This window comes from Lytechinus variegatus, chromosome 12 (assembly GCF_018143015.1).
Source record: "Lytechinus variegatus isolate NC3 chromosome 12, Lvar_3.0, whole genome shotgun sequence".
Lineage (NCBI taxonomy): Eukaryota > Metazoa > Echinodermata > Echinoidea > Temnopleuroida > Toxopneustidae > Lytechinus > Lytechinus variegatus.
This window is the reverse complement of record NC_054751.1, coordinates 31,845,837-31,863,450: the sequence shown is the minus strand read 5'-3', so window position 1 is coordinate 31,863,450 and position 17,614 is coordinate 31,845,837. Positions and strand designations below refer to the sequence as shown.

The following is a 17,614-nucleotide window of genomic DNA, read 5'->3' as shown; positions in this document are numbered from 1 at the left end:
TTAAACAAAGTATTTTCAACCATTACCAGATGGTGAAGCTGTGAAAAATTATAACAATAGTAGTCAATATGATTGGGAAATTAGGGATCATCCACCGTCTTCCACACTGGTTGTTCTGTGGACTCTCTGAATAGCCGTGGTATACGCGACATTGCATGCTGGAAATAACAGTTCCACAGTGTATTCACAGTGTGGAATGCAATGTGAATACACATCTACGCATAGGGTTTGTGAACACACTGTGAACATGCATACACACTTAAAATGTTGGGCAATACACTGTCCACTGTGTTGGGTAATGTATGTTGGTAAAGAAATATATATATATTCTGGGCAATTATTATCCAATTTAACATATTTCTTCCCCAATTATTAGTGTTTAATTACCCGATTTGGACAGATTTTAACCAATAGTTGTGTGGACAGCATGTTGCCCAGTGATGATTAAGAATTGAGCTCTTTTTTTGCCCAAACTTTTTAAGAGTATACTGAAGAAGCATCCACATTGTTAAATTTGAGCATTTTAATAGTATGAATCACCGCTTCATATATAGTCCACGGTGTAAACACACTTTGAGCATACTACGTTCTTTCTAGCAGGGATGATTCCTATACAAATCACCATCTTCACCTGTGTGAAGAGTGGCAATATATAGTTCTTGTCGTGTGCCTTCACAAATCATCATCATAAGATCTAGATCTATCACAAAAACAAGATCAGAGATAATAAGAGAGAGAGATGGGGAGGGGAGAAGGTGATATAAGACAAGGGGGAAGAAAGTAGGATGCGAGGGAGGGGAGAGAGGATGGAATGGGAATGGGGGAGGGGGCACCGGAGGGGGCAGAGAGAGGAGGATGAGGCTCTTAACAGTTTCACTGTAAACTTTTGAAAGGCAAAACGCGAAGTTAGTACTTACCATATAGTAGCCGGTTGTATTTTGTATTGAAAGGTTAGGAATTAAAGTCCAAGTTCATTCCAAGACTGATTTTACAGATGAAGACAAATAGAGAATGCCCGACACCGAAAATACCATGTCGGATATAGAATAGAAAAGTAAAGGCATCTTAGTTGCGTTTCGTTACGTAATGAGTCAAATAAATCGAAGAGGGCACATCACGATGTATGTGGGAAAAATTTAGTTCTGATTTTGTGATTATGACATAATATTCAACAAAATAATGAAATCATATTTCACCCCTTTCCTTTTCTCCTTTTTTTGAGAGGGGGGTTCGTGATTTTAAAGGCAAATGCTTCCCTCCGCGCTGCATGACCAAATTGTACTGTGGTACAATGGAAAACCTATTTTACCCTTTTTCCAAATATTTCACATTATTATTACCACAAAAGTGCGATATCACCATTATTGCAACCGTCAGCAACATTTTGAGTGTACCCTTTTTTGTATATTGTGAGAGGGTGGCTCCGATATCGTGCATTTTCGTATTATATGATCCCTTTAGAGTATAAGAATATACATCGCTGCAATTACGGAGCTTCAGAGGAAGAGAGAAAAGAACGGGGTCGAGTTGTGCTTTTATTTCCCCCTATCGAAATTGATTGGGGGATTGATTTTTTCTTCATTTAATACCTAAAAAGGGAGTCTCAGAGTATTAATGTTGTGAAAGAGGCTTGTAAGTAACAGTAGAGCAGATGGGAACAAACTTTCGTGGGAAAGTGAAACTGAAAACGTAACTTCTTTAGTTTTCTTTCCTTTCCAGTCATGTGACCAAAACATAACCGAGATTTTATTTTCTCGAATAAGTAAGAGAGTCTAAGCTTCCGAACTCGATATTAAATTCAGTTCATTTTTTTTCTTTTCACGTTTTCGTGTTTGAAAAGGAGAGGCCCTTTGACATATGTGTATCGTTCAGCAATTCATTTGAGGCCTATGTGGTACACTGCAAAAACTGTGGTGTTAAAATTGACACCAATTGGTGTTAATAGAGGACCACACTCTGAGGTGTTAAAATAACACCCTAGAGATTGAACATAACACCAAAGAGTGTAAATGTAACAACCATAGGTGTTGTAATAACACCTATAGGTGTAAAACTAACACCACCAATTTAACACCGGCGTAAAATAACTGGTGTGGTCCTCTATGTACACCGGTTAACACTGCAGTTTTTGTTGTGTAATAAATAAGGTTTCCCTTTCGTTGCGCTCAAATAACTAGGATTAATGGTTTTATCGATTTATAATGTCGCGGCGTTTCATTTTAGGAAATTATCAATTTTCTCGTTTGCCCACTGGTTTTCTTATATGTCTTATGAATATCTTTCAATGATCACTTGAAAATGGCCAAACTTGCATGATGGCCCTGGGATTTTTTCCGGGACGCCCCTAGAATTCGCACTAATGTATATCAGTAGACTTATTTTAATAAAATGATGAACACATAGACCAAAATTACATATCCCTTATTCGGGATAGGTTTGAATAAAATCTATTTCATTCATGAGTGAAAACCAGGTTTTTATTGTTTTATTGCTTGTATTTTTTTAACAAACCAGCACCTCCTCGTTGAAAATCGCTTCAAGGCCCCAGACTTAATTAATACTTCATCTTATGTCCAATGTTCACTATCATGTTTGTTTGATTTTTTAAATTTTATCTTGGTTCTAATCTATTAGATGAAGTTGATATCAGAATGATAAGGGCGGGTAAATGACCTTTAAACTTGCTGATACATATATGCCTATGTATTATAAACAATATACTTTCGATTCCGAGTGATACAATTAGGCCTGTTAACGGAAATTTATTTTATGTAAAACTATAAAACCTATAAAAACCTGAAAAGAATTGATTTTGATCAGGAAAGGATGGTTTTACAGGTCAATAAAGCATGAAATAATACAATATTAGTTACCCTTGAATGGTATTCGGTTCATTCAACTTTTCTTGTTTCCGTCGCCCAATTAGAGCGGCGCTACAGGGGAGGGCGTGGGCTGGTGTCGCCTCTAATGATTTTGCAAGTAATGAAAGGGGGAGAAAGAAGAAAAGGGGGAAGAATAAGAATAAAAGGGCACCAAAATTGTTGGAACTCTATGTCACCCCTCCAATTCAATTGATGGGGGAAAATGAATCGTCTTCCCCCTGTGACCGTAATCCCAGCTGATCAAAATAGCCTGCCGCTGTCCTACGTTCGTCCCATCTCTCCATCCTTGCCTTAACATTGAATTTGACATACACGTGATTTCATCGCACATGTCATATAACTTCCATTTCAAAACAAACTTGTTTATCCCATCCAGACCCCGGTTCTCACTTATATTGTGAAAGACCTCGTAATTTAATCCGAAAGTAGTACTGTCCTTGATTACCAGGTTGCATTGTAAGCAATATTAATCAGTGTAGTAAAAATGAAATATTTGTTAAACTGAATTGAATAACACTTAATCTCTAATTAGGTATACTGTTCTCCTGTTTTTTTTTCAAGCTATAACAATTCCAAATCGAAAGTGCCAGCAGTCCCCGAAAGCTGTTTGAATAATTTGTAGGCTTTCAATATATTAATATTATAAACAACAGTAATTTTTATATCATTCATGTCAATTTTTATTGGCCTGGATCCTATAAACAAAAAAAAATAAATAAAATAAAACCAAACAACAACTAGAAAAGAGAGTAACCGTCATTGCCTGCAACTATATCGGTAGCTTCCAGAAATGACGAACAGACAGGGTCGTGCAGTGGCATTATGCATTATAAACCCTCACACAATCCCGACATTGCAAACTCTTTCAGTACCCGCTTAAACGCTTAATCTTGGTGATAAGAGTCTGTTACTGTAGACTAATCTAGGGTGTGAGGTGGGTTTGTTGGGGGTGGGGACGATATACGTCATTCTTCTTGAATACTAACCTCATCAGGTCTGTCAGTCATCACCAAACCACGACTGGAAAGAGGAAGCCACACACTTGCAGGCCGGCTATGAGTAATAAAGTGATCATCATTTTATCGTTAATTTCAATCTAGTCTTTTAAATCCAGTTATGAGGAGAGACATTAATGTCAAGATCATCGTGTGTGTCCTACTTCTCAAGGGCCAAAAAGTTAGTTGACAAGTGATATCATTTAAAAAGGTCTTTTTTATAACATAGGCCGCATTATTCATCTATGCTTCGTTCCTCAAAATATTATTGTGTCCAATAAGCCACACTGTGCCCCAGTCTCCCAATCTCATGATACAAGTCGTTTATGATTTAATATTAGAATATAAAAATATAAACATACTATTGCTGTTATGTACAGAACAGAGTGATTTAAAATATTATCTACAAAATCTTTATATTTAATTGTCTGGCATACTTATATTTCATTGTCTTGCTTACGTTAGTTAAAATGCAGAAAATTACTGCACAACACAATATGAACGTCACTATATGCGAACCGTGTTCTCAAATGTGCACGGGGAGACGCCAAGGTATTTTGATTGGGGCGATCCATTTTTTCCACAATTGAATTACAGGGTTAATAGTTACACGATCAAAACCTCTCTATCGTTTATGTTATTCCCTTATCTCTCTCTTATTTTACTTACTCCTTTTTCTTCAAATTTTTGTTTTTCACTTCTTGAAAAATCATAATCGGCGATCGATCCCTGTCCCCTCTTGTGGTGCCGAAATGACTGTTTTCAACATGACCAATCTTTATATTATTAAGTAGTAGTAATGATTCCCTCAACGCGATTGTAGAGATAGCTAGGTATTTAGTATCTTTATATAATGTATTTTACTTGAGAGTTAGAAGAGACTCGGAAGTCAAAATGAAATGAAAACAAGAGTTGGATGAAAATGAGATCATGATTGTATTCTTAAAAGGAGTGGTTAAATTTTCCAGGGTTCAGTAAAGACAAAATTCAGGAAGGAAAAGGACGAGCCCACTACAGTCCCACATGTTGACTTTGCCGACAGTCAGCTCTGTAATTCCCATGTTACGTCACTGATGAAGAGGTTAACATAATATTTATGGCAGTATGATCATTTAATCATCACATAATCATGATAATAGGCCTCTGGCCCCAGGCAGAGTTCTAGATGCCTTCAGAAGCACAGTAACTTGGTTTTGGGCCAGCGTTTTGAGGATGAAAGCAAGAATAGCTCCATGATACTGAAACCCATGCCCGGAGGGGCCACTTACATTGACGAGTGGATACCATGCGCGACCAAAAAAAATTATTTTAAGGTTGCCTCATTCAAATTATGAACATTATACTGAACGAAAGATGTGCAATGATTTTTATGGTGCTTTTTGTTATATGTTATTTGGTAAAATCCTGCTTCTGAAAAACAATATTGAATATTTTTCCATCTTGCAAACATTTTGGCTTCAGAGATAAAATTGTTGATACCACACTGAAACTAAATTGTGTGCATTTCAATTCCAATCATTTCAAAAGTGATTTAATCGAGTAACATAAGTGGGCAATGCTAACGATTAACCTCCGTAGCGTTGATATACAGTGCTCGAGTTAATCCGGTCAGTACTTCAAAATGACGCAACAGCGACTTGCCCCTTTTCTGTTGCCACTTTCTCATACATGGTACTTTCACAATATGCATCTTTCAACCCATTCTGTAGACTTAGTTTTTACGATTTTTCCCCCATCAATTGGTGCATTTCTCTGAGAATGACCCAGTATATATCAGTTGTTCAAACAGCATGTCACAAAAGTCCTCTGCCTTCTCGATATTTTGCTTTGAAAGTCTATGAAATTAGCCACCTGTCAGAGCCCGAGAGACGAGTGTACAGAAAAATCACTTTTTTCACGATAGGGCACGATACGTACGTAACGTAACGTGGGTGTCAAAAACAAAAAAATAATGAAAAAAGGGTATCTATTTCGCTAGGAAAATTACGTGTTTAGGGTCGAATTTGCGGGGATGATAAAACAAAATAAAAATGTTTTATAAAGGATGTCCTTTTTGCCCCAACACTTCGTGTTTAGAGCCCGATTTGCGCGAGGTGTAGAAGATGGGGTCGTACTAAACCAAATAAGGTAAAGCCGACGACCGAAGGACCCGTAACAATAAAACATTCCTGTACTTGTTTTAGGGGTTCATTTCAGGGAATATTTGCCAAGAGTATATCGTTTTGTTTCCAATACTTGTTAAGGTAGGGTTTCACACGCCAATACTTGTTAAGGGGTGCATTTTCAGAATATGGAAATTACGTGTTTAGGGTGCTTATCGAGACCCCATGGTCGCGCATGGTATCCACTTGTGAATGGAAGTGGCCCCCCCGGGAACCCATGTTCACACACGTGCGGGCACTATGCGTTTAATTGACTTGATTGATAAGATTTTGATATCAGTCAACAGTACAAAATGGACAGGGTGAGGTGGGCAAGGCGGACCGGAGGGGGGGGGGGTGGCAAGCATGTATCACAGTTAAAAATAAATGGATAACTGTGAAATGATTAGAAAAAGGGGTATTACCCTGGGGATTGAACCAGGGTCGCCATTATGGAACAAACACAGTGTTGCCACAGTGTGTTCACATAGTTGACTGTATGTGTAAATTGTGTGTTAACTATGTGGTAACAGTGTTGTCACAGTGTAGGAATACAAATCACATAGTTAACCACATAGTTTGGTAACAAACACAGTGTTGCCACAGTGTGTTCACATAGTCGACTATCATGTGTAAATTGTGTGTTAACTATGTGGTTGCAGTGTTGTCACAGTGTGAAAATTCAGATCGCATAGTTAACCACAATTACCTACATAGATTGGTAACAAACACAGTGTGTTCACATAGTTGACTATGTGTAAATTGTGTGTTAACTATGTGGTCACAGTGCTCCCATAGTGTGGGACTTCATATCACATAGTTTACCACATAATTACCCACATAGTTGGCATTCCGAACACAGAGAGGTACACATATACCACAGTGATGTGTGCATAGAAATATGTATAAATCATTATGTTCATAGTGTTGTCACAGTCTGAAATTTAAGTTTATGTGGTTTTCCACATAATTTCTACATAGTTGGTATAGTGAACACAATATGGTATATTTTGAACTATGTGTACACTCTGTGTTCATGGTGTTGTAACACTGTGAGAGTTAAGATAATTTATTTACCACATATCATCCCCCACAGACTTGGCACCCTGAAACACAGTGATTTGTGTGCTTACCACGGTGTAATGCTGAACTATGTTTAAACCTTGCATGTGTTCATAGCGTTATCACACTGTGAGGTAAGATCATTCATTAATTTACCACATTATGACGTAACTGCGACGTCATTTATTTATCAATCTGCGACGAGTAATTTGCATGGACACAAATGAAGTGATTATTTATTGATTAATCAACGATGAGTAAAAGTTCAGTTCTATCGGAGTGACCAGATTCTATGGCATTTATTTACAGAAGAATCACATTTCCTGAATGTTCTTCAAACGCTTTATGTAGTTATGCGTGGTCCCGTGAATAGGGGTGCTTCCTTGGGGGTGCTATTATTCTCCATAGGCAGCAACCCCAGGTATTCTGAAAGATGTGTAAAAAATGAAAAATACACCTAAATTGACCTTCATTTTCCAGTGAAACTTTTGTTTGACGTTTACATCTGCACCCCAAGCAATAAATCGTTACCTGTATTTGTGGTGAGACTAGTCAATGTTTGCTGTTGCTTTGGTTACATCATTATCATAATGTATTTTTCTAATTTGTTCGCTATCATTAGGTCTATCATTTTTTTTCAATTTATTTGAACGAAACTTTTTTATATTGGAGGCACTCACAAAGTGTTACACACTGTTACCACACGTCCCCAAAACATATATTGCACACATGTGTCACACACTGTGGTACACACAGTGTTACAAAGTGTGGTAACATTGTGGGGGGTGTTTTCATGAGGGCGTACCTGCAACAAGGGATGTAAGGTGTGGGCGGGGAGCAATTATTTTTCCCACCGCGGTTCCGGCATCCAATATGAATATTCATGACTTACGTCTTCGGAATAAGAGTACAAAATTTCTTGTGGTCGTAACCGTTAACGTTGCCGCGAATGAATCAGTACCCCGAATTACATATTAGGCTTAGATCTATATCAAGATCCAATTCTTAAACACTTATCAAATGGCAATTAATGACAAGACAAAATGCTAGGCTAGACTACTACTACTACTACTACTACTACTACTACTACTACTACTACTACTACTACTACGAATAATCGTTAAAAAATATTGTTATTATCATTATTGTTATTATCATTATTATTATTATCATTATTATTATTATTATTATCATCATTATTATTATCATCATTATTATTATCATCATTATTATTATCATCATTATTATTATCATCATTATTATTATCATCATTATTATTATCATCATTATTATTATCATCATTATTATTATCATCATTATTATTATCATCATTATTATCATCATCATTATTATCATCATCATTATTATCATCATCATTATTATCATCATCATTATTATTATCATCATCATTATCATTATCATCATCATTATTATTATCATCATCATTATTATTATCATCATCATTATTATTATCATCATCATTATTATTATCATCATTATTATTATCATCATCATTATTATTATCATCATCATTATTATTATCATCATCATTATTATTATCATCATCATTATTATCATCATCATTATTATCATCATCATTATTATCATCATCATTATTATTATCATCATCATTATTATTATCATCATCATTATTATTATCATCATCATTATTATTATCATCATCATTATTATTATCATCATCATTATTATTATCATCATCATTATTATTATCATCATCATTATTATTATCATCATCATTATTATTATTATCATCATCATTATTATTATCATCATCATTATTATTATCATCATCATTATTATTATCATCATCATTATTATTATCATCATCATTATTATTATCATCATCATTATTATTATCATCATCATTATTATTATCATCATCATTATTATTATCATCATCATTATTATTATCATCATCATTATTATTATCATCATCATTATTATTATCATCATCATTATTATTATCATCATCATTATTATTATCATCATCATTATTATTATCATCATCATTATTATTATCATCATCATTATTATTATCATCATCATTATTATTATCATCATCATTATTATTATCATCATCATTATTATTATCATCATCATTATTATTATCATCATCATTATTATTATCATCATTATTATTATCATCATCATTATTCTTAATATTGTTATTATCATCAAAAGTCCAGTGGTTTAAACTTCAATTATGAAACTTTTTTCTCAATGGGCCTTGCATAAGTGATTATTACCCTTCTCCAATATAGATGCTGAGTATAAGTTCAGTGTTTGTTATGACTTGGTCGGGGATCAAACCTACGATTTCCTGTTCATAAGGCGGGCGCTCTTTCACTGCAATACCCTAATAAATAAAAGGGCAATATGAACAAATAAGTGGGACGGGATAAAGAAAGAAATTAAGTATAAATAATAGTGGGGTTATTTTCAAAAACAATATTAACATCATTATTCAAATTGAATCGAACAAGAAGATGACAATGAATATTTACAGAAAAATAGCTAAATGAATTTAAAGAAACAATTTGCAAACAATATGAATTCATATGTTGACTTTATGTACCTTTGCAATCAGCTTCCCCTCAAAGACTTTCTAGAATACTCCCCTTTCCCAAAGAGTTTACACCCCCCCCCCCCCCTTATTAGGGTCATCTTATATTGAAATCATTTTGTACTATAAATACGATCAACTCAGTTTACCGATCAAAAATATACATTTCACCACTCGAAAATTCTTTTTTTTTTTACATATTGAACTCGGATTTTCGCCAATAAACAAAGAGTTTATCACTCAGTTTGTTTCTATACCGGTGTGTTGGCTCATTTGGTAGAGCGTCCGTCTCACAACCGGGAGGCCGGGGGTTCAAACCCCGGCTGCGTCAGACCAAAAGACGTTAAAAGATGGGAGTTGCTGCTGCCCTGTTTGGCGTTCAACAATTAAAGGGATATAGCCTCGTCGATCTGGCGCTGCACAGTGGCTGCCGGGCCCACGATCAATTGGGCAAAGCATATTTTCGGAGTATATCATTTCATGTCTATTTCGAACAATAAATTATGGATTTTCATTTCATATCGATGAACTAGGTGCTTAACTGATAAACGTAGGTTTTGGTGAGAAATTTAGTTTTTCATTTATCGCATTTATTGTACAAATTGCTTTTGGTTAGTGGAGAGAATAATGCCCAACAATGTACATCGAAAATCTCAGTTTATTGCTCGTACACTTAGTTTTTGGACGGGATTCCCTACTTGTTTGTTAAATTAATAACCTTAACGTTCTCGCTCGCTTCACTCGTATACGTGTGAAGACGTAATCATGTATTTTGCCGACCGCGGCTTTAATAAAAAAAAAACGTGTAAACGAAATTCATACACGAATTCAATGCAGTTCATCTACGAACATTAATATGTTAACCAAAATATAAATTGTCTTCTTTCTCATTCTCATATTCTAATTTATCTAGATTTTTCAATCCTATATAGATTACTTATTTGGTAACAAAATCATATAGGGAACAATTTTTTGAATTCCTCTTGTCTAGATCCCTCAAGATTTCGATTTGATTTTTTTTCATCCCAAGATACCATCTCGGCGTCAGCTGCACTAAAAGTTGGGGGTTCTCCTCCTTTCCTTTTCCCCCGAGAGCAAGAGCATGTATGGTCGGTACATTGAACTTGCCTGTGACACTAAAAAAGCAACAAAACAGTTTTTAAAAAAATATATAAAACACATAAAAAAAATTATACATATATATAATATCCTGAAAGTGACTTTCACGATTTACTCGTAACCGCCTCCTCCCCCATGTCTGTTAAAGTCATCTTATGTTGACCCAATACCATCTTGACATGGATAAAATTACGACTAAAAGTACAGAACGCCTTGATCTTGACACGGGAGAGAAAAACATATGGCTGGAGTGAGTGAAAGAGGAATGGGGAGATATGGGGGGGGGGGGGGCTAGAACAGTGTTCGGATAGAGAAGCTGTGGGTAGAGAGAGGGGGTGAGCCTGAGGAGGAGGAGAGTCAGAGGACGAGAGATAAGGGATTAAGGAATGAGAGGAAAAGAGATAATTTCATCAAATATATCAAAGGGAACGTAAAAAGGACGAGAGAGAATTGAGACTATAGTCTACATTGTTGTTCTGAAGAATGTCCTAAATACATGTTGAAAAAATCACCAATTGACTTTCCTTATCTTTCGTAATAAAGTGCACGAATATGACCCAGTTCTAGGTTCATTTGATTCCCGGGGGGGGGGGGCACTTCCATTCACAAGTGGATACCATGCGCGACCATGGGGTCTCGAAAAGCACCCTAAACACGTAATTTCTATATTCCGAAAATGCACCCCTTAACAAGTATTGGAAACAAAGCGATACTCTTGGCAAATATTCCCTGAAATGAACCCCTAAACAAGTACAGGAATGGTTTATTGTTACGGGTCCTTCGGTCGTCGGCTTTACCTTATTTGGTTTAGTACGACCCCACATTTTACACCTCGCTCAAATTGGACTCTAAACACGAAGTGTTGGGGCAAAAAGGACATTCTTTATAAAACATTTTAATTTTGTTTTATCATTCCCGCAAATTCGACCCCTTAACACGTTATTTTCCTAGCGAAATAGATACCCTTTTAAAATTATTTTTGTGTTTTTGACACCCTTATCACGTTACGTACGCAACGTGCCCTATCGCGAAAAAGACATCCTTTTTACGTGTTTTTTTTTTGGTCGCGCATGGTATCCACTCGTCAATGTAAGTGCCCCCCCCCCCGGATTTGATTTCACCTGATATTCACAACACAAACACTTTTACGTGAGGGTGCAGTGACAAGAAAATGATAATAATAGCTCTATTGGCTTCAGTGATTTCTAGCTTTCGTCGGGACCTGAGATAACCATGATATAAATGGAAAAAATCTACTGGCACGGCTCTTCCGGAGATCGAACCCCGTGACATGAGATGGGCTCATTATCGACTGACCCAATCTGCCCGACAGTAGCTTAATGAGCCAATAAATGTGACTTTTAAACTTTTAACTTTTACGAAAATCGTCATGATATATGTGTACATATATATATATATCCAATTTTATATATCCTATTTTATATTTTATATATTAATAATATATTATATATTAGGAACACTAGCTATTGGTGTGCAAAATTCACTCTCACTCAGATTGGAGTTAAAAATGAACGGAATGAGTGTTGATCAGAAACCACAGTAACAACTTGATAAACAATTCAATCCACAGAGAAGGTGTACTGTCATTTTCATCATTTTCACAAATTCTAATGTCATGCCATTAAATGATTTACAATATTCCATATAAGTTACATGGGCGCAAATCCATGGGCAGATAGACAGGGGGATGCGTCCCTCGGGGGGGGGGGCACAATATCAAATGTCCCCGACTCTTTGTAGGAGCAAAAAAGGGGGAAGAGAGGGTAAAAAGAAGGAAAATAGGAGGAAGAAAAGTGAATAAAATATGGTGAGGGGAAGACATCTTTCATGATACTATATAAAATTTTCGCTCGTGCTTTGTGCTGGCAGCGCGTGCTGGCATTGTCTGTTCTAGTAGACACATATCTCGCTGAAAAGGCTGGTTGGAGCTTAAAATATCAATATACAAAACATTTCTCGGACATCAAACTTTCACTTTTTTTATTATTTAACGGGTCGTGTGGTCCAGTGGTAAGAGCATTGGACTCATAATCGCAAGGTTGTGAGTTCGAATCCCAACTCTGCCATGTCTCCACTTTGATAAAAAGGCCCAAGGTAATATCTGACGTCTATTACGTCAGCCACTATGACTGATTAACCTAGACGTAAAATGTTTCCTAGGTAATTGGTTATATACCAGCTTGGCGTTTACCAGCAAAATGCTGTCCTGTCGAGTCCTGTCCTACGGGAGTTACCACAAACAGAAACAGAAATTAAAAAAAATATTCCGGAAAATGTCCGTTTAATGGTCTGAATGTAAACATGTTTATTTCGCACTGCGCGCTAGCATTATTTGATTTGTTAAGTACCTATATTCTCTACTTTCATTAAAAAAAAGTTCTCAAAGTATCCCTTTTCAGGTCTGATTGTCAAAGGTATCAGCGAGCGCTGCGCGCTCGCATTTTAATTGATGAGTTGTCTACTTTTAGTGAATCTAAAGAATTAGTTAACATCCCCTTTCATGACAGTTTATCAAAAATTTAGGCTCGCGATTTGCGCTCACACTATTTTGTTAAAAATACATTAACCCATGCATCCTATTCATAACTTAAAAGTGCTTAAAACTTCTTTTTTTCATGCGCTTATTCGGGGGGGGGGGGCTCGGGCCCGATTTGATGTTCGACATAGGGGGATGCCTAACTGAAGCTAGACATAGGGGCCCCGAATTCGTCTTCAACCTAGGGGGCGCCGAACTGATGTTCGATATAGGGGCACCGAATTTATATTCTATAGGGCGCCGAATTGATGTTCGACACAGGGGGCGCTAAATCGATGTTCAACCGTGGGGGCGTCGAATTTATGCCCGACCTAGGGGCGTCGAATTTATGCCCGACCTAGGGGGGTGCTGAATAGATGTTCGACATTGGGGGAGCCGAAGTTATGTTTGACATAGGGGCGCCAATTTGATGTTTTTCCTGGGGAGCCAAATTCATGTTCAACCTATAGGGGAACACGCCAAATTCATATTCGACCTTAGGCATGTTAGGGGCGCCAATTTGATGTTTGACTTGGGGCGCCAAATTCATGTTTGACATGCGGGCTGGGGCGCTAAATTGATGTTCGAACTGGGGGAGCCATATTGACCTGAAATCAAGGGGCACCAAATTTACCTTAATCTAATGGGGGATGTGGGTGCCAAATCGATGTTCTACCTTTGGGCACCAATTTGATGTTTGACCCTGGGGCGCCAAATTCATGTTTCACATGAGTTTAGTGTTATAGAATGCACACAAATATTTGAATGCTTTATAGAAGGCACAACAAAACCCCAAAAACACACACACCTGCACATGAATGTATAATACTAATTGCTTTTGTTACTGTTGGTGACATATTATGTACGGCTGAGTACCACTACAATCCTGTAAGCCAATTATGGTGAACGTATATAGTGAATTCAAAGACGTATCTAGGCTGGTTTGATAAGGGGGATGGTCACTGTGTCATGTTGAGAAGAATGAACTAAAATTTATATAATAGGACATCACAGGAAAGCTTTTCACCGATACAGTAGCAATGCGAGCGAAAAAAATGAGGTAGCAGAAATACATGCGTAAAAGATTTTTTGTTACTTTGTTAACCAGATAAATGCCTAATTTGGCCCTCATTCCATGAAGCTTAGCGATTGGTAGTGGGGCTCATTTTTGCACAGTTATAATCATTGCGATCATGACGTCAGGAAACATATAATATTATTGATATAAAAAACATCGTATGCGCATGGGCAGCTATCAAGGTTCTTTTGTGTTTTCTTCTTTTTTTTTGCTTTGAATTGAATTTAATTCATAATGGTGATAATATCACGGCATCAAAATCGCAACATGGTGAATGCTCGAGTTGTAATTTTGATTTGATTTTTTTTTTGGGGGGGTAGGACATATATCTTGCGCACCCACATACACCCCAACCTTCGCTCGCTCGCTTGCAACTTTATATCAATTTCCCCGATACGCCATAACTGGCCCCCTCAAAATATTTGACTCGCTACGCCACTGCCCCGGTTTATATTGTAAAACTAAAATTGGCCCCATCTGTAGGCCTGCACAATGCCTCCTTCACACACATTAATGTATAATACTTATGGATAATGAGTAGGTGAGGAATTCATCCGAGAATCACCATAATCTTTTAATTGAGAAGAACGTGATGAGGTATATGGATTGTCGACTTTCATTTTTCTGTAGTAGTGAAAAAAAATATTACTGTATTTAGCATTAGCGACTTTACAAGAATAGTTCAGCGGCCGTGGGAGAGTTTCATGAAAGAACTTTTATCCATTAGTAATATCGTGTTATGTATTCCAGTTGTATTTTCTATATTATGTATATTTGAATGGAAGAAGATGGATAACTCGATAGGATAACCTCAGCCTCATCAATTAAAAAATATTCACTGGTCGGGTCCACGCATCCAACTTAAAGTTTATTTGAATAAAATAAATGTAATATTATATCACCATTACCATCATCATTATCATTATGATAATGTATTATTTACACATGGTAGCCCTTTTTAAATAGGAAATTGTGTACTTCTGAATCATGATAATTTCATTACTTCATACTCTCATCCATGTTTTCTTTCCAACTTAGGTTCTATTTTTTTCTATGCGGCAGAAAGTTTTCATAAGATGTTATACAGTGTGACCCTGCATGGATTCGAATCCATGACCTCTTGTGTTTGGCTCTCCAGCCGCTGAGCCGAAATGCAAGGTTATTAAATCATATAGCCATTAAGCTACCAGCAATATCTCAAGGGAAGGTCTAATTATTTTAGAGTTCAATATTTGAAACCAATCCCTCATCTTGCCTTTTCAGGACTTTTAAAATAAGGTTGAATGAAATCGAGACCCAGGCCTTGGCAAGAGTGGTTATTATCTCTTTTCACGCCATCTAAGCAATAGAGTGGGCATCGATTAGATTTTTTTAAAATATGAATCTCTTTTTTCATCATCATAAAGGTAATTAATTTTAGCGTATCATTCTAATCATTAAATTATATATACCGTGTTTACACTTAATCGGCTTTTACATCGGCTCGCGGTTCTGAACCGCGAGCTGTAACAACGTGTAAACGCAAACCAAAAGCCGATTCTGTATCGGCTTTTGGTTCTGAACCAAAAGCCGATCAAGGGTAAACACGGTGATAATGATAATAACGCAATTCTTGTAAGGTGCATACATGTCATAACGTCCCTATATGCGCTTCCAAATGACTTGGATATGATTACCTTGGCTTCAGCCCCGCAGCCTTTACAGCGAAGTGACATTTCAAGGAATAAATTCCCGCCGGGTACCCTCACCTGGGTAGTGTGCAGGACAATATGGATGAATTTCTCGCCGAAAGAAATTAAACCATGGCTGTGATTCAAACCCACGACCCTCTGTTTCGAAACAGAAGACCAATCCACTGGGCCACAACTCTCCAAAATGAAAGCACTATCCAGGTTATCCTCACACATCCATCCTGTGAGGGCTGGTGTTAGTTTAACCTTTTCCTCTAGGGTGGCCCTGAAAGGACATCGCAAATAGACCAAATCACGAATATTCACGACGAAATTCACCACGTCGCCAATTTCGTCATCAAGTTGAATATTCACGACGAAATTCACCACGTCGCCAATTTCGTCGTCAAGTTGAATATTCACGACGAAATTGGCGACGAAATTCACCACGTCGCCAATTTCGTCGTCAAGTTGAATATTCACGTCGAAATTGGCGACGAAATTCACCACGTCGTGAATTTCGTCGTGAATATTCGCGATTTGGTCTATTTGCGATGTCCCTTCAGGGCCACCATATTCCTCTCTGAATGTAATAGTAAACGAATTGAATATAGGCGAGTATTGAGCATTCTTAAATGAACCTATGGACTTTCAGGGTTTCTCTATCGGTAATGAAACGTGTAATATTGGTAATGTAACAAAGTTGACAGTAGTGGGTCCTGACAAATGGAGAAAAAATTGAAAAAGGAAACGAAATCTTAAAGTAACAAATAGGCACGAACATTAATTACAACTATATTAAGTCGACAATGGCTTTCAGCTAGACACATGCATCAAAAAAATGCTGAAAAAAATACGAATGTGCTCACAAGCCTTGATTTTCTGCCGGAAAATAAAACAATGACAGATCTACTAGCATGGTCGACTGCAATTAAGAGGCAAAATGAAATAAATTGATTTTTCAAGTATGTAGATTTATGTTGCGTCGGTGATTGAACTAAAAATAAATCTTTGAGCCTAACTTGAAAGGGATAGTAATTAATCCGATAATTGGTTTAAGCAAAAGTTGCATCAAGAATGCAATTGGGGCATTAGAAATTGATTAAGTTTGTATACATGTTCATAATTAATACAAATTACATTAAATATTAATGGGATTTCCACGTCTGTATAACGAAATTTAAATGGTCTTTGATCTTTATGGCTTTGATAGTAGAAATGTCAGTTTCCTCAGTGTTCTTTTTAAGAAAAATCATTCAAACTTGCCGGTGCGACACTCAGGAACAAACTTTAGCAATTCATAAAATTGCAATTCCGTAAATATAGCTTCAAATTGAATTACCAAAACAACAAAAACAACAACGCCACACAATAAATTATTTGAAGATTATTCCCAGTTATATCCCGTTATCTGAATACTTAAGCAACATTCCTCTTTGTGAACAAAAATCTTTTGTTGACTGTAGACATAAATATTTACCTCGATATATTTCTATTTTCATCGTGTGAGCATTTCTATTCATTTCGTACTGATTTTAGTGAACATT

At 36.6% G+C, this 17,614-nt stretch overlaps 1 protein-coding gene across 1 annotated transcript in view; it reads left to right on the top strand.

The window, feature by feature from the left end:
* LOC445812 (echinonectin) overlaps positions 1-17,614 on the top strand; it is a 44,670-nt gene that overhangs the window by 7,160 nt on the left and 19,896 nt on the right. The gene's annotated exons all lie outside the window — the stretch shown is intronic.